The sequence below is a fragment of the Palaemon carinicauda genome, chromosome 29 (genome assembly GCF_036898095.1).
Source record: "Palaemon carinicauda isolate YSFRI2023 chromosome 29, ASM3689809v2, whole genome shotgun sequence".
Lineage (NCBI taxonomy): Eukaryota > Metazoa > Arthropoda > Malacostraca > Decapoda > Palaemonidae > Palaemon > Palaemon carinicauda.
Genome location: NC_090753.1, coordinates 56,699,342 through 56,717,175, shown reverse-complemented (window position 1 = coordinate 56,717,175; position 17,834 = coordinate 56,699,342).

Below are 17,834 nucleotides of genomic sequence, written 5' to 3'. Positions count from 1 at the left end.
ATATATATATATATATATATATATATATATATATATTTATATATATATATATATATATATATGTGTGTGTGTGTGTACCCTACATATACATGCATATATTAATACATATGTAGATATATATATATATATATATATATATATATATACATATATATATGTATATATATATATATATATATATATATATATATATATATATATATATATATATGAACATATATCACAAGCACACGTGATTTTAATTAATGTAAATATCACCCACGAATGGCATTTAATACCGAATTCTATCTTGGGAATATATATCCACTTGGAATTCATTTTATGGTAACAGCTTCTGGCCGGGTGGGGATTCGAACCACCACCTGTACGGCCAGAAACCATGCTGGCAGGGACCCTACCGACTCAGCTATCAAGAGAGACTTATATATATATATATATATATATATATATATATATATATATATATATATATATATATATATATATAAGTACTTACATATGAATAAATATCAACACAACATTGTGTTCAAATAAAAATAAATTTCTACCTCATACTTGGGATCGAACGCTAGCCCCTTCTAATGAAAGGCTTACATGTATACATACATAAATATACACTGTATGTGTGTAAGGATTTGAAGCATGATTATATCATATTATATCATATCAACATACCCACATGAATTTTTACTCCCGAATAGACAGGGAAACCAATTTACATAGGCCTAGGTATGGACTAATAATTGGTAGGCCTTGCCTGGAGCGACCAGTGAGCCTGGCAAACTATTCAAACGGCTTAACCCTTAAAGAGCAGCAAAGAAAAGGGACGAAACTATTAAAAAATAATAACTAACAATAAACCAACGTTCATGTTTTTACACCTTTAAAAATAAAACATTGTATATCATTAGCATTGTGATACAACAAATAAACCTACGGCCTTATGATTAGCAGGACCGCTGTTATGTAAGGCAAAATAAGAAAACAATTAAAGGTTTTTAACTATTGATTAATATGGATAATTATTCATTACTAGTAATTACTAGCGATTATTATTCATCACTGTTAATTAATAGTGATTGATAATGAATATTCATCTTTTACATTGAACGGAAATTTCTAATAATAAATTTGTAGACAAAGTGGATTTTGTCCAATGAATTCATCTTAAGACTTGTAATGAAAATCATAATCGGAAGCGCCAAATGACTGTGAAAAACGTTCTTGACCTCCCCCCCCCCCAAACACACTCAGTTCCCAAAAAATCGTAGACTTTCCAACAATCTGATATAATGGTGGTACCTGGCAACACGTACTTCTTAATCATTGCCAACAATGTTTCCCGGTCTCGAGTTACCACTGGATCCGCAAAAAATTCACGGGTCTCCCTGCAAATACCACCAAAGACCCACTAGCCGTCCACTGTTCGGCTTTTATTGTACTTCCTTTTCCCAAATTTGCTTTCGTTAATTTCCACTGTTAAACCCGGGCCACCAATAGGCTTCCTCACCAATTCACAGTAATTTTCAAGGACTTTCCTGATAAATTTAGACCAGTCACCAATGGTTTTATTAGTCCACCCTATTTCCCGGCGGATGAATTCGTAAGTGAATATTTTGTCTAGATACACTCCACTAAATAATAAATTATCTCCAGCCTTCACCTTGGCCTGGGACAGCCAACCCACTTTAAACATTGCTACAGAATAATTGCACTTTTTGGCACTCTCTTTTCCAATGGCAAATTTTTTCTGGCACCACCAAACCCACCTTTTACTGTCAAGTTGGCACTTATTATCACAACGGCCACATTTTTGTTCTTTATTAATATCTCCATGTTCCTGTAATTATTTTATTACAAAATTTATCTCCATGAAATTATCCCTTAACACAAAAAATACTATTCACACAGCCACATTCGTATTTCAAGGGCTTGATCGCTGACAGCGCCATTGTACGATCTGACATTCTCAGTTTCAGTTTCCCGCCAATGAAAACATATGCTGTAAAAATAGTCATTCTCATAAAAAGTTTCTTTAAAGAAAAAAAATATAACATTTATTGTCAAGTATTTACCATGTAAAATATACCATTCACAAATAGTGACACTTTTGAGTAATTACTCAATTTCTAATTTAGTAAATATTTTGAATATATACCAAATGTACGCTGACGTCACGACCTTCTCTTTGGTTGACTATGTTTACGATGTCAGTTCCAGGTTGTATAGTACCTCCTCCACCAGCCCCTCCCCCCACTCTGTGCAACATATATTGATATTTTCTGCTTTCCCAGAATTTAAATAACCACCTAATTACAGTGCAAGAAGATGTAACTGTAGGATTGCATTATTTTGGAGTGAATGAAGAGCGTGGTGTTGTAAACTATTACCTTCAATTTACAGTGAATAACGTTCTTGACGCAACCCCTCCCCCCCCCCCACACACAAGACCCCATAAAATAAAAACAAGGAGAAATGTAGATGAAACGAGACGGCTGTAACATTTAATCAAGAACATCCCGGAATACAGGGTCAAGAAATAGCAACAAAGTCAAATAACAACAGGTTCGTTCGTTCGTTCGTTTTCGATTGCCCTACCTTGCGTAAAACACGGGCTCTTGCGTTGGCAGCCGGTAAAAAACAACAGGTAAATTGTAAAATGTTTGTAAAAGCACAAAGAATATAAATCACAACAAACAATGAAAAACAACTAAAACAGTGCACCCTATTCTATCTAATCATCGACCAATAATCATTGTAACTATCTCACCTAGGAAGGAAGGTTTAGTACTCACCAATCAGCCAATAAAAGTCACAGGGTTGAGGTTCCTCATTGCTCTCTCCACAACACTGTGATTGTGGGCACACTACTAGAGGAAGCGTAGTAGTTGCTAAGCGCTGCAATCTGCAGAAAATTCATTATCATTAGTTACCTCCTACACAGACAGCACATCTTACATATTTTTACTTCTAACTTAATTGGCCTTTCCAATATACCGGACAACCTCTTTAGTTGGAGTTTCTAAATTCCCTATTTCTATGTTATTATTTCAAAATTTCCTGAACTCATTAGTTAAAAAATATGCTCATTATATCCTCTGCCTCCCTACACAACACACAAAGACTATCGTTGTCATTCCTGTTTCTATATTTTTTTTTAATTCTAGCATATTTAACCTGGTTTTCATAACTATTACGGCCTCATTAGTGTTAAGTTCTCCAATGTGGATTCCAAACATCTGAGGAGTCTCTTCTTCCTCTTTTAAATTGGAGAATCAGCTGTGTCTCTACTCAGTTCCTCAAATGCTCTTGTTACATGGGAGTAACTATGATATAAATCCCAAAGCCATTTCATTGACCTTTTGTATAACTTTTTCTAGCCACTGAAGGGGACAACTGATAACATCATCCGGGGCTAATACAAAAACATAAGTACTGGCTTTATCAGCTGTTGAAACAAATGAGGGAGTTGAATGACGAAAGTTTTGCTTTAAGATAAGAATTTTTGACAAATAATTATTCATATTTCCTTCATTTTCTTCGATTTTTTTAAAAATGTATTTCTTACCTCTTTGATTTGGTTATGATTCCTTTATGACAACTCTTGCTTTTATGTCTTTTTTCCTCTTTCCTTGACTTTTAACTCCCTGCAATGGCTCACCATTGGTAGTTTTTTGACGTTTTTGACGTTTCTCTTTGGTTCTTCAATTCACGGCTAACCCTATTGGTTTAGGAATCTGTTAATCTAATCTCTGTCACCAACCTAAATGTCAATAGAGTACTAAAGAGGTATTATCATAGATCGTCACTTCCTGCATCGTTGTCTACACTCCTAAATATATATACATATAAATATATATATATATATATATATATATATATATATATATATATATATATATATATGTATATATACTATATAAATATATAATTATATATATACAGTATATATATATATATATATATATATATATATATATATATATATATATATATACATAAACATATATTGCATTACAAACATATCCCTCCAAAGGCATCAAGCCTCATGACAAATCACAAGTTCATCACTTTGTAATTATTTCGTAAACACCATCTGAGCTCATCTAACTCACAAATAAAAAAAAATAGAAATAAAAAACTCTATCTAAAACATAATCTCCTGGGTGTAAATGACAAGGCGACGGGCTCAGGAAATAAAATGAAATGATTACTGTACAGCAATCTGAATTCCACCCCCACACCCCCGGAGGGGGAGAGGGGGCAAAATTCCTGCTACCTAGTCACTGTATCTTTAAGGTAAACCCATCTTCGCTGTGACCGGAGCCTGGAGACCTCCAACGGACGGAGGTATTCCATCCACAGCAATTTATTGCTACCCAGAGATGCAACTTAACTTTAACTGTCTTGTCTTTTTAGTTACTTCCCCTTGAATGGGACTATTTGTTGACTTTTTTTATGTATTACCAACAATTTTCTTTAGTTATTTTTAAGTTCATAACAAATAACTAAGAAGAAAAATAATTTTGTTTTTGTTGACTTTGTTCATGTATTTGCAACAACAAAATAATTTTGTCTTAATTAACTTCTAGTTCATAACAAATCCCTGAAATATAAATAATTTTGTTTTTGTAAATATGGTTCTACTGGATAAGAACAAATAAATGAGTCTTTTGGGGAAACATTTCATTTATTTGCACTAACAAAATCTATTTTTTTTTAGTTATTTGTGATGAACTGAAGGAAAATAGCGGTGATAGTGTATTAGAATAAAGAAATAGTTTTGTTGTTGATGTTTTCATGTATTTGCAACAACCAAATCTATTTTTTTTTTCAAAATTAATTGGGATGAATTGAAGGAAAATAATGGTGTTAGTTTATAAAGAATAAAGAAATCTAGAATTAAGTAAAAAAATAAAGGATCGAAGAGTGCATTTAAAGGTTTAAAGGTCGCTCATGAATGGCAAAGGAAAGGGACAGTGACATTGCCCCATCGAGCAGAACAATGCCCTAGAGACTGACCACATATACATATGATCAGCGCCCAAGCCCCCTCTCCATCCAATCTAGGACCAAGGAGGGCCAAGCAATGGATGCTGATGACTCAGCACATAGATCTATAGGCTCCCCCAAACCACCCATACTTAGCTCATAAGGATAATGACTTTGAAACGACCAAAGGAACTAACGAGTTTGAACGGGTCTGGCGTTCACCAGTCAGTGACGTTACCACATCGGCCACTACAACCCTTCCACATAAGTAAAGGAATACGCAAGTATATCCTGGAATATTTTAGTGTTTTACAACAATAAAACATTATTTTCTTCTCAATATATAAAATATACAAATATATAAAATATATAGAATAAAAATATACAAATATATAAAATATATAGAATAAAAATATACAAATCGAATACAAGACAAAACGACGATATTCAAAGAATTTCGAAAAGAGTTAATAGTTATGTAAATGTAACAAATAAGCAAATAAATATATAAATAAATAAATAAAATATTTTAATAAATAAAGTAGTGACATCAAAGTTGGGCATTTATGAAAGGAAGCCATTACAGGATGGGATATAAATAAGTAAATAATCAAAGGAATATATAAATACACAGAGAGGAAAATATCATTGCATGGTTTTGTCCGCTTTTTACCTCTATTCAAGTAGACTTTCGGTACCGCCCTCCCATCATCTATCATCATATATTTCATATAAGATATATATAAATATACACAAACAAAACACTAACACATGCATCCAAATATATATATAATATATATATATATATATATATATATATATATATATATATATATATATATATATATATATACACGCATATTTATGTAAACATTTATTGTAATATACTGTGTATATATATATATATATATATATATATATATATATAAATATATATATATATATATATATTTACATGCGTCTTTGTGTGTATGTATGTGTGTAGTCAAAAGAATATAAAAGCCCTCTGGGTCTTTGAAACAAACGTTGCATGAAATATTCGGGTTGTGAAATTCATGGTCTATCTTTTCCTATGCCAAAATATTCCACTTCAACTGATCTAATAGTATTGTTTGCATTACAAAAACTGTTACAATTCGTAAATGAATTATCAAGCAATTTCGTCAATAACAGTTCTTTCAATCCGTTTCTCTCACCAATCGTTCCAACTTTATAGGCTTCCCAGAGAGAGAGAGAGAGAGAGAGAGAGAGAGAGAGAGAGAGAGAGAATGTCTGTCTATCAATCTGTTCCTCTTGCCTGTCGTTCTAAATTTATACACTTCCCAGAGAGAGAGAGAGAGAGAGAGAGAGAGAGGGAGAGAGAGAGAGAGAGAATGTTTATCTATCAATCTGCTCCTCTTGCCTGTCGTTCTAAACTTATACACTTCTCAGAGAGAGAGAGAGAGAGAGAGAGAGAGAGAGAGAGAGAGAGAGAGAGAGAGAGAGAGAGAGAGAGGGAGGCATTCAAGGTGTAAATGGTGGAATCGTTTGCACTGAGGTTCAAGGAGAAATGTGGGTCTGGGATTTAGTGGGTTTCGTGAAATTGTTCTGCTCAAAGAATATCATTTCATGAAATGATATGTCGTACCTGGAAGGTAGATATTTTTAACTATAATCAATTTTTTTAATGAGGCGCATTTACAACGACTCACAGCGGTGCCCATTTAGCTCGAAAAAGTTTCCTGCTATCTAATTGGTTAGAATTATCTTGCCCAACCAATCAGCGATCAGAAAACTTTTTCCGAGCTAGAAGGGCACCCATGCGAGTCCGTGCAAATCTGTCTCACTGAAATGAATTGACTATAGTGTACCCAAGCCGTTAAAATATTTACACATGCACACGCACACAGATTCAATCCTTCTCACCCCCTCCCCCTTTCCTAACTACAACCTGATAGTTCGGTATTTAGAAGTTTAAGGTATAAAGGCCGCTCATGGATGTCAGAGGCAAGGGACAGTGACAATGCCCTAGAGGGCCTAGAGACTGACCATATTTACATAAGATCAGCACCGAAGCACCCTCTCCACCGAACCAACAGGCAATGGATGCTGATGACTCAGCAGCTAGACCTATAGGCTCCCTCAAACACCGCATCCTTTGCTCACAAGTATGATGAGGTTCCAGCGACCATAGGTACTAACAAGTTTGACCGGGACCCGAACCCCAGTCTGGCAATCACTGTGAGATTGCTAACTACACTTTGGTGTAATTAGTTGTATAACTACATACTGTATTTATACGTAACAATGTATTTATTATAATTGTACCTTTTACTCAAACTGTTGAGTACTGTAATTATTACTGTTATTACTGTTTACCTATTACTGAAATCTACAATGTATATTTAGTTTCTGTTAAGCTGCCATACAGTTAAGTTTACATAATATATGAAATAACGAAATCTGTGTTCTCTCTTGCCCTGCCATGAAACAGAAATACAACATGGCGCAGTGAGTTTGTTTATGCTGTCTACTGTCGTTCAAGAAGTACAGTGTTAAATCTTTAGTACCCGTACACGATGGAGAAGCAAATCGAGCAACTGGCAGCACTTGTGGCAAAGCAAGCAGAGATGGCTCATCATGCCCAAGAAGCAGCTACGAAAAGGGAAGAACGTTTAACCGCAATTCTAGAGGGTTTTGCTGATACCTCGAGACATCATAGGAATCAGTCTCAGGCAAGGGCAGTTCCTGCACCACACTTATCGTCTTCTGTATCTCTTAAAGAGTTTGGTTCGTGGCGTCATAAGTATGAGGGACATGCAGTGTTGACAAGAATATCATCTCTCTCTCTTGCTGAGCAGCGATCAGCATTGATTTCCGTGTTAGACGATGATTGGACTCGCACTCTGAGATATGGTCTTTCACTGGGTGATGGAGCAGACTTGAAGACTATATTGGATGCCATGGAGTTGCACTTGCGCAACCGAAGGAATGTCATCGTGGACCGACGCGACTTTCATACAAGAGTCCAGGAGTTGCACGAGACCTTCGATGATTTTTTGTGCGGCATTAAAGAAATTGCTTCTTTCTGTGATTTTTGTGAAACCTGCATGGACAGCAGACTACGAGACAGGATCGTCGTTGGAACCAGAGATGAAGAGGCTTTGAAACGTATGTTAGAAGAAAAGAAGCTCACTTTGCAGATGGCTATTGATATTTGCAGAGCATCGGAAAATGCAAATGCCAGTCGTGCTGTTATTCGGGGCAGTGAAAAGTATAATGTTTCAAGAGAGTCCCAATACAAGCAAGGTCAGAAGGCAGCCCATTTAAAGGAGCAATGCTTTAGGTGCGGAGGCGAGCGCCATCTTGATAAGATGGCATGCAAGGCTCTAAACAGGAACTGCAAGCAATGTGGTAAGAAAGGCCACTTTGCAGTGGTGTGCAGGTCAAAGGGACAGCCACTGTCTTCTCAAAAGAAGAAAACTAATGATAAAAGCACATTCAAGCCTTCAAAGCAAAATCTATATCGTGTCATTGGAGATGTTTACAGCAACTGTGCATCATCACGTCCAACCCCTCAGATTTGCATCAGTACCACTCACCCCAAAGGATCAAGTTCGGTTATGTGGACACCTGACTCTGGAGCGGAGACAACTGTGATGGGACTTGGGAACGCTAAATCTCTTGGAATTCATGAGACTTCACTGGAGCCTATTGTTATGGGTGGTCTCATTGCAGCAGATCGTCAACCTCTCACTAACATGGGTACTTTTGAGGCTTTTTTAACTTTGGGGAATCGTAGTACGACAACAGTTGTATCAGTGGCAAGACATTTCTTGTGTACGTTGATCGCCTGTCAGGTTGGCCGTATGTATCTTCGTGCAATGGATCAGCTTCTGCAACTCAACTAATTAGTTTGTTGAGGCCAATTTTTTCAGACACTGGTGTGCCTGTAGTACTGAAAACGGATGGAGGACCGCAGTTTGCTTCATCAACATTGTGGCGTTTCCTTGCTCAATAGGGGGTGGAACACCGCGTGACATCGCCCTATAATCAAAAAAGCAAATGGTCATGCCGAAGCTACCGTGAAGATTATCAAGAAGTTGATTTTGACGACCACAGGAAATGGCAAGCTGGATGAGGATGAGTTCGCAAGAGGGCTTCTTGAGCTCAGGAATACTCCACGGGCGGACGGTAGATCTCCAGCGCAAATCTTGTTTGGACATCCTTTGCGTTCCAGGATTCCGGCTCATCATCGTTCATTTGCAAAGGAATGGCAACGTACAGCTGACGAATGTGACATACAGGCTAAGTACCTTCGGCAGCAGGCAAAGGAACGGTATGATGCCACTGCTAGACCACTCTCTAAGCTGAACCTTGGTATGTACGTGGATCTACAAGACCCTAAGACAAAGCGATGGGATAAACCAGGAGTTGTGGTCGGAATTGGCCCGAGGAGGGATTACCTCGTGAAGACTGGGAGTGGGCGCATCTATTGGAGAAATCGGAGGTTCCTACGACCTCATCACCCTTTCTTGCCAGGAGACATTATTTCTCCACCTATCTCGGTGTTGGGTGGCGAAGCTTCAGGATATGGAGATCGTAGATCACCTGCAACATCACCTAAGCCTGATACTCGGTTATCAGTTGCCTTACCCGTACGACGTATTGGACGTCAGACACGGGCACCAGAGCGTTTAGAAATAAGATGGGACTCGAAATCATATACTAAATAAGGACCTTAAGATGCCAGGTATCCTTGTATTGCACCTGCCATCTTGGGGGGAGGTGTGAGATTGCTAACTACACTTTGGTGTAATTAGTTGTATAACTACATACTGTATTTATGCGTAACAATGTATTTATTATAATTGTACCTTTTACTCAAACTGTTGAGTACTGTAATTATTACTGTTATTACTGTTTACCTATTACTGAAATCTACAATGTATATTTAGTTTCTGTTAAGCTGCCATACAGTTAAGTTTACATAATATATGAAATAACGAAATCTGTGTTCTCTCTTGCCCTGCCATGAAACAGAAATACAACAATCACCAGGCAAGGACGCTACCTCTCTGGGTAACCTCTTCTTGCCAGGGTACGATTGCATACTCTCCCCACTGAGCGTGACAGCAAATCAATATATATATATATATATATATATATATATATATATATATATATATATATATATAGTTAGTTAGTTTTAGTAGGGATAACATTGAAAATAATTTCTAGAAGAAATCATACAAAAAATATAACTATATTATTTGCATTATTTTTCTCGTGTATTGTTGTAAAGGCACATTTCGTAAAACAAAGATTACTCTCACTCAACAGATATCTTCCTTCCTTCCTTTCTTCTTTTCCTATGAATGCTATAAAATGGCACATTTTCTTTCCCATGTGACATCTCGTGAAAGCAAAATATATATTTCAGTAAAGAGAAGAAACGGGTCTATCCTCAGGTAGCGATTCACTTTAATAGAATGGGCCCCGATATGAAAGACACTTCAAAGGAGGATTCTTCAGAGAGAGAGAGAGAGAGAGAGAGAGAGAGAGAGAGAGAGAGAGAGAGAGAGAGAGAGAGTGTGTGTGTATGTGTGTGTTACACGGACTTACAAGGCTTTTGGGTGTCTCAAAGACTTTTAAGTTCATCCGCGGAGACTCCATTTGCTCTTTGAGAGAGAGAGAGAGAGAGAGAGAGAGAGAGAGAGAGAGAGAGAGAGAGACTCTTTCAACTAGATACAGAGACAGACAGACTAAGAGTGAGAGTGAGTGTGTGAGAGAGTTACACAGAGATCAAAGGAAGATTCTTCGACCAGAGAGAGAGAGAGAGAGAGAGAGAGAGAAAGAGAGAGAGAGAGAGAGAGAGAGATAGCACTTAGTTAAATATATATATATATATATATATATATATATATATATACATATATATATATATATATATATATATATATATATATATATATATACTGTATATATATATGTAATCATCTTTATTTAGTCGAGAATTTCTTTGAAATGCATTAACGGTTGCCCAAATGTCTGTCTAATTATATATGTTGCAGAAGGTGCGGAATGTCAGTGTAAAAAGTAATTTGTTCAGAACTTAAGAGCAACGAGTGAGTCTTAGTTATTAAATGGTGATAGTCATGAGAAACTGCAGGGACTGTTAAAAGCATGGCATGGTTTGCCAGAGGAGACAGGTACTTTCTCATATACAATTGAACCATGAAAGGTGACTAAAGAATGTTAATATTAATGATACAATAACGAGAAGTTGGCAAAGTCTACTAAAATCTCAGGAGAATTGAATTGGATGATGTTGTAATGATATGAAAAGGAGTTAAAATGGTTGCAGAGACTAAGGATGAAAATTCAAACGTCACAACAGATAAAGTAAAGTCTTTATTGTTGTAAGCAAATATAGATAGATTTCATAGTTATTTTTGTATTATTATTATTATTATTATTATTGGGAAAGCAGGATGCTATAAGCCCAAGGTCTTCAACAGGGAAAATGGTCCAGGGAGCAAAGGAAACAAGGCATCGGATGGAATAGTGTGCCTGAGTTTATCCAGCTGCAAGAGAAAAAAAAAGTAATTGTTTACAACACCACGCTCTTCATTTACTTCAAAATAATGCAATCCTGCAGTTCTCATCTTCTTGCACAGTAATTAGGTGGTTATTTAAATTCTGGGAAAGCAATAATTAGCAAGATATATAGAGGAAGGGCGAAGGGGTTTCCTCACCAAACGACTTGGAACTGACATGTCAACTTAGTCAAGCGTACATTTGATATACTGTATATTCAAAATATACTTAATTAAAGATAGAGTGATTACTCAAAAGTGTCACTATTTGTAAATTACATATTTTATGGACACTTTTGAGTAATTAATCCATTTTTAATTAAGTATATTTTGAATATACAGTATATAAAATGTACGCTGGCATCACGAACTTGTGTTTATGTACGCTGGCATCACGAATTCTGTTTGGTTGACTATGTTGACACGTCAGTTCCAAGTCGTTTGGTGAGGAAACCGAGCTATTTTCTTTTTATATCCCCTTCCCACTTCCTCAACATATCTTGCTAATTATTGTTTTCCCAGAATTTAAATAACCACCCAATTACTGTGCAAGAAGATGAGAACTGCAGGATTGCATTATTTTGGTGTAAATGGAGAGCGTGGTGTTCTAAACAATTACCCCCCCACCCAAAAAAAAAAAACAGCTAAACTAAACTAATGAGAAACAAGCCAAAGCGAATCAGTTTTACCATAGCATATCCCAAAGAGAATCCATTCTCATAAGTATCACAATCAGAATGAACCAAGTAGCAGCTTATTTCTTGACATTTCCCAGAACCTTGACCTTTAACTTCAACAAGTATTAATTGGCGTAGATTTTCATACACTCAAATATGAACCAAGTTTGAAGTCTCTGCGACAACGTTGTCCAAAATTATGGCTGAATACGTGAATTGGACATTTTGCTTGACCGTGACCTTGAACTTTAACATTCAAAGATTTAACTATTTCCAGCTTTTTTTTTACATAACAATTAATCCCTGCAAGTTTCAATACTCTAAGATTAAAATTGTAGTCTGGAAGCCGTTAAAAAATATTTGAATAATTGAAGGAATTTATTACTAAATACGCTTATGAAAATTCACACAATTTATTTTCAAATCTGCAAATAATAGCAAATCAGAACAAATCATCTTCACTAATTCTAAAAAATACAATTTTGGCAATATATGAATGATGACCAAAATATTTTTCATTCAAATAACAAATGCAAATCGTTTGCATGCTGAACCTCTAGAGATTAGAAGTTTCTTTTATATAATTTTCAATTGGTAAAAACATATATTTTTGGTAAATTCCACTATGAAGATATTTTTCAAAATGGGTTAAGTCACTTATTGGTTAGAGCTTTGCAAGTTAAGGGTGAAAATTCGACTGACCGGAATGTTATTTTGTATTTTATTAGGATGGAATTATGTACACACACACACACACACACACACACACACATATATATATATATATATATATATATATATATATATATATATATATAAATTGATATATATATATACTGTTTACATAGGGAGAAATATAAATATATATATATATATATATATATATATATATATATATATATAATGTATGTATGTGTGTATGAAAACATACATACATATACACAATTATATGTATATATGTACATACAAATATCCATACATATGTATATGCATATATGTACAAACACACACACACACATGTATATATATATATATATATATATATATATATATATATATATATATATATATATATATATATATATATATATATACACACACATACATATACAGTATATATATATATATTCATATACATACGTACCTCTCTCTCTCTCTCTCTCTCTCTCTCTCTCTCTCTCTCTCTCTCTCTCTCTCTCTCTCTCTCTCTCTCTCACACCTTACAAAGCCTTGACCGACCCACTACATAACACAGGATCATCCCATGGTAATCAGAGGTAAAAAAAAAAACTTTTCATTTTGGTTTATTAAAACTAGTTGACATACAGAAACCGACGCATTCTATTTTTCCATGTGAAAATTAAAAAATATAAATATGTAATTCCCGTGAGAATCAGCTTTCATGTTATTTGCATCTGTTATTTGGATGAAGACAAATATATTTTTGCTCTTCATTCCGATATTTCCAAAATTGTATCTCATAGCCTAGAGGCCTGAGGTTCCAGAGTACTGTTGTGGTGTTAGGGATAGAGGCAAGGGACAGTGACATTGCCCTAGTAAGCGGGACAATGCCTTAGAGACTGACCATATATGCATATACTCAGAGCTGAAGCCCCCTCTCAATCCAAGCTAGGACCAGGAAGAGCCAGACGATGGCTGCTAAATACCTCAAAGGGTAGAGCTATAGGATCCCCCAAACCCCCCATCCGTAGCCCACACGGATGGTGAGGTTGCAGAGACTTCAAGAAACTATATAGCTTGAGTAGCACTCGAACCCCTGTCCACAGAGCGTCAGACAGGGACGCTTCCAATAAGCCACCATATTAAAGATAGTATATATGTTAATTATTGATGGACAGCAAATATAACGTTAGACGAAAGTGAACCATCGGATGAAAGCAGGATAGAGCAGCTGGAAAAACTGGAAAATATCCTCTGGAAAATATCCTCTGGAGTTTTTTGTGACAGGAGTCCTTTCAAGACTAAAAGGAAAATTCCTCACAGCGAGGATAAGATCAGCTACTACGCTCTATTGTACAGAAACAATGAGTATGACAAAGATGGAAGAAAAGAAAAAAGGACATAACTGAGATGAGAATGATGAAATGGATGTCTCGACACTCTGAGAGTAACGAAGAATTTGAAGGGAAGATGACATAAGTTGGACACATACTAAAGGAAGGGGCGCCATGTTGGAAGGTATGTCACGAAGAAGAAGAAGAAGAAGAAGAAGAAGAAGAAGAAGAAGAAGAAACCGGTGGAGAGTATTTAGAGGACTAATCTATGAAGCAAAATCATACTACGGAAGTAGATGGAAGTGGCAATAGCGTATAAAAATGGGACTGAGTTGAGAAGATATATATATATATATATATATATATATATATATACCAACACACTTTATATATATATATATATATATATATATATATATATATACCAACACACTTTATATATATATATATATATATATATATATATATATATATATACCAACACACTTTATATATATATATATATATATATATATATATATATATATATATATATATATACATATATATACATACACATATATGCATACATATATGTAAACCAACACACTTTAAATACATACATACATACATATATATATATATATATATATATATATATATATATATATATATATATATATTCATATGTAATGGTCTTTCTATGCCAATCCACACCCGCGAACTTTCCTAGTTCGCCAATCCATCGTCTTCTCTTTCTTCCCCACAGCTTCTTTTGCAATCTCGAGGGAACCATTATGTTATTCCTAAGGAAAGGACATGTCAGAGGCCTTTGATCCGCAGTGGGCGAGTTAACGACTCATATATATGCGTGCGTGTGTGTATGTATGTATGTATATGTGTATTTCTTATACATCTAATTCCAGATCGTCCTCACGTACGAGTCAACCTTGGCTGGCATAGACGTTTAGAACTGCTGACAGAAAATCAGCGACCTCTTCCTCTAGTGTATCGTAGACGCCAACCCTCCACCTTACAAAATCGAATTCTTCACGATGTTCTATTTCTCTTCCTCTTTTCATTTCTAATTCATTTATTGTTCGTAAGAGTTAATTGTCATCTGAGCTTTGAGAAATTCTCCCCCTCTTCTTGAGAAGTTTTTTTTTTTTTCTCTAATCTACAGTTCTTCGAAATTCCAGCTCGGAAAATTCATCATAAAAGTATTCTGTTTTTAGAAGTTGTTTTAAGTTATTTTTTATTCCTTGAGTGATATAATTTATGTATACGTGTATACGATTTAAAATTTTCATTGGTTAAATAGGATTTAGGTTTAAGCATAGCATTAAGTACTTTATTTCTTGTAATAGTTTTGTAAGAAAATTTATGATGCAACACACATACATATATTTTATGTTTACACACACACACACACACACACACACATATATATATATATATATATATATATATATATATATATATATATATATATATATATATATACATACATAAAAGAAGCAAATCTTATTCATTGGCTCCTATACACGCTCGCTCGCTCTCTCTCTCTCTCAAAACCCACCCCATATAAACAAACAACATGCATCCATAAAACCAGTGACTGTCACCTCTAAACGTCATCCACCTTTATATCCCCCCCCCCCACCCCTTGACAGGACGTTGCTTTAAACCCCAACGCCAGCGGGATCACAATCCTGAAGGAAGCGACCCTGGCCATCCACCATGTCACTAGAGACCATTCGGGAGACTACCACTGCAAGGCCTCTAACGTCCAGGGAGATTCCAGCAGCAAGAATATCTCCGTTCACGTTAGATGGGAGTTTTAATGTTGATTAACTGGATTTTAAAGATTGATTTAATTATAAGGTTGTCATTGTGTAGTGGTTAAAAATATTGCGATTGCAATGGACAATTTAGGCTAGTGTTTGACATTGACACATTTTGGTTATTTGTGAAGTATAATAAATGCTTTCTTAACAATGGGGATAACATAAAGTGGTGAAAGGGATCAGCAAAACAGTATTAGTCAAGGCCACCCATACTAGGTTGGTTTGCTGTGAGCGATCATACGAAAATCTCCCAGCATTACCATTTAACAGTGGTGATGAAAATGACCAAGCCCCAGACATGAATAAGGATGTGTCTTAGGCTTTGTCCTAGAGTGAACTCCAAACGGTTGCAAATGGCTAGACCCCAGATATGAAAAAGGACATGTCTGAGGCCTTTGTCCTATAGCGAACTAGAAACGTTTACAAATGACCAAACACCAGACATGAATAAGGACATGTCTTGAGACCTTTGTCGTATAGTGAACTAGAAAAGGTTGCAAATGGCGAAACCCCGGACATGAATAAGGACATGTCTGAGGCCTTTGTCCTATGGTGAACTACGGTTGCAATTGGCTAAACTACCGACATGAATAAGGATTTGTCTTAGGGCTTTGTCCTAGAGTGAACTAAAAACGGTTGCAAATGGCCAAACCCCAGACATGAATAAGGACATGTCTTAGACCTTTGTCCTATAGTAAGTTTCTCGTTAGTTTCTTTGGTCGCTGTAACCTCAACATCCTTGTGAGCTAAAGATGGGAGGGGGGTTGGGGGAGCCTATAGGACTATCTGCTGAGTCATCAGCAGCCATAGCCTGGCTCTCATTGGTCCTAGTTTGGGTGGAGAGGGGCTTGGTGGCTTATCATATGTATTAGTCAGTCTCTAGGGCATTGTCCTGCTCGATAGGGCAGTGTTACTGTCCACTGCCTCAGCCATCCATGAACGACCTTCAAACCTTTAAAGGTTTCCGATTCGTTTAATACGAAATATTCTAGCCAATAATTATGTTTTATTTAAGAAATAGTGATCTTTGGACTTGTTCCTTTGTTTGAATATTCATTGAAAACTGTATATCCTGATCTATTTTCTTTATTTCTATTTATTTTTTCCATTACATTTTTCCTTTTTCCCTTTATCTCTTCGCATTTTTTCCTTTCCATCTTCCATCTATTCTTTTCATTTCCTCTTTGACAATCTTTCTGATTGACATTTTCTACTCTCCCTATTTTTTTCCATTTTTTTTCTCCCTTTTTCCACTGTTTTCCTTTGTCTTATTCTACAAATTTTCTCATTTCCTTTCACTCTTTCCAATTTCTACCCTATTCTCCTTTATTTCTCTCTAGCAGTATTCGTTCCTTTTCCCCTTTTCTGTTGCCCATTTCCCGTTTTTTAGGACTAATGTTTTCCCGCCTTTGGAAAAAAAAAAAAAACTTTGTGCACCTCGACATTTCTTCAACGCTTAAACCTCATCTCCTAATTATTTGTTGTTGTTGTTGTTCTACTCTTTCATTTTGCTTTCCTTTTTCTTTTTTCTTTTTTCTTTTTTCCTTTTCTTTTTCTTCTTCTTTTCCTTTTCTTTTCTTCTTCTTCTTCTTCTTCTTCTTCTTTTTCTTCTTCTTCAGGTACTCATTTCCTCTTCAGTAGGAGGTTTAAGGTTCAAAGGACTCTCATGGATGGCAGAGGCAAGGGACAGTGACACTGCCCTATCAAGCAGGACAATGCCCTAAAGACTGACCATATATACATATG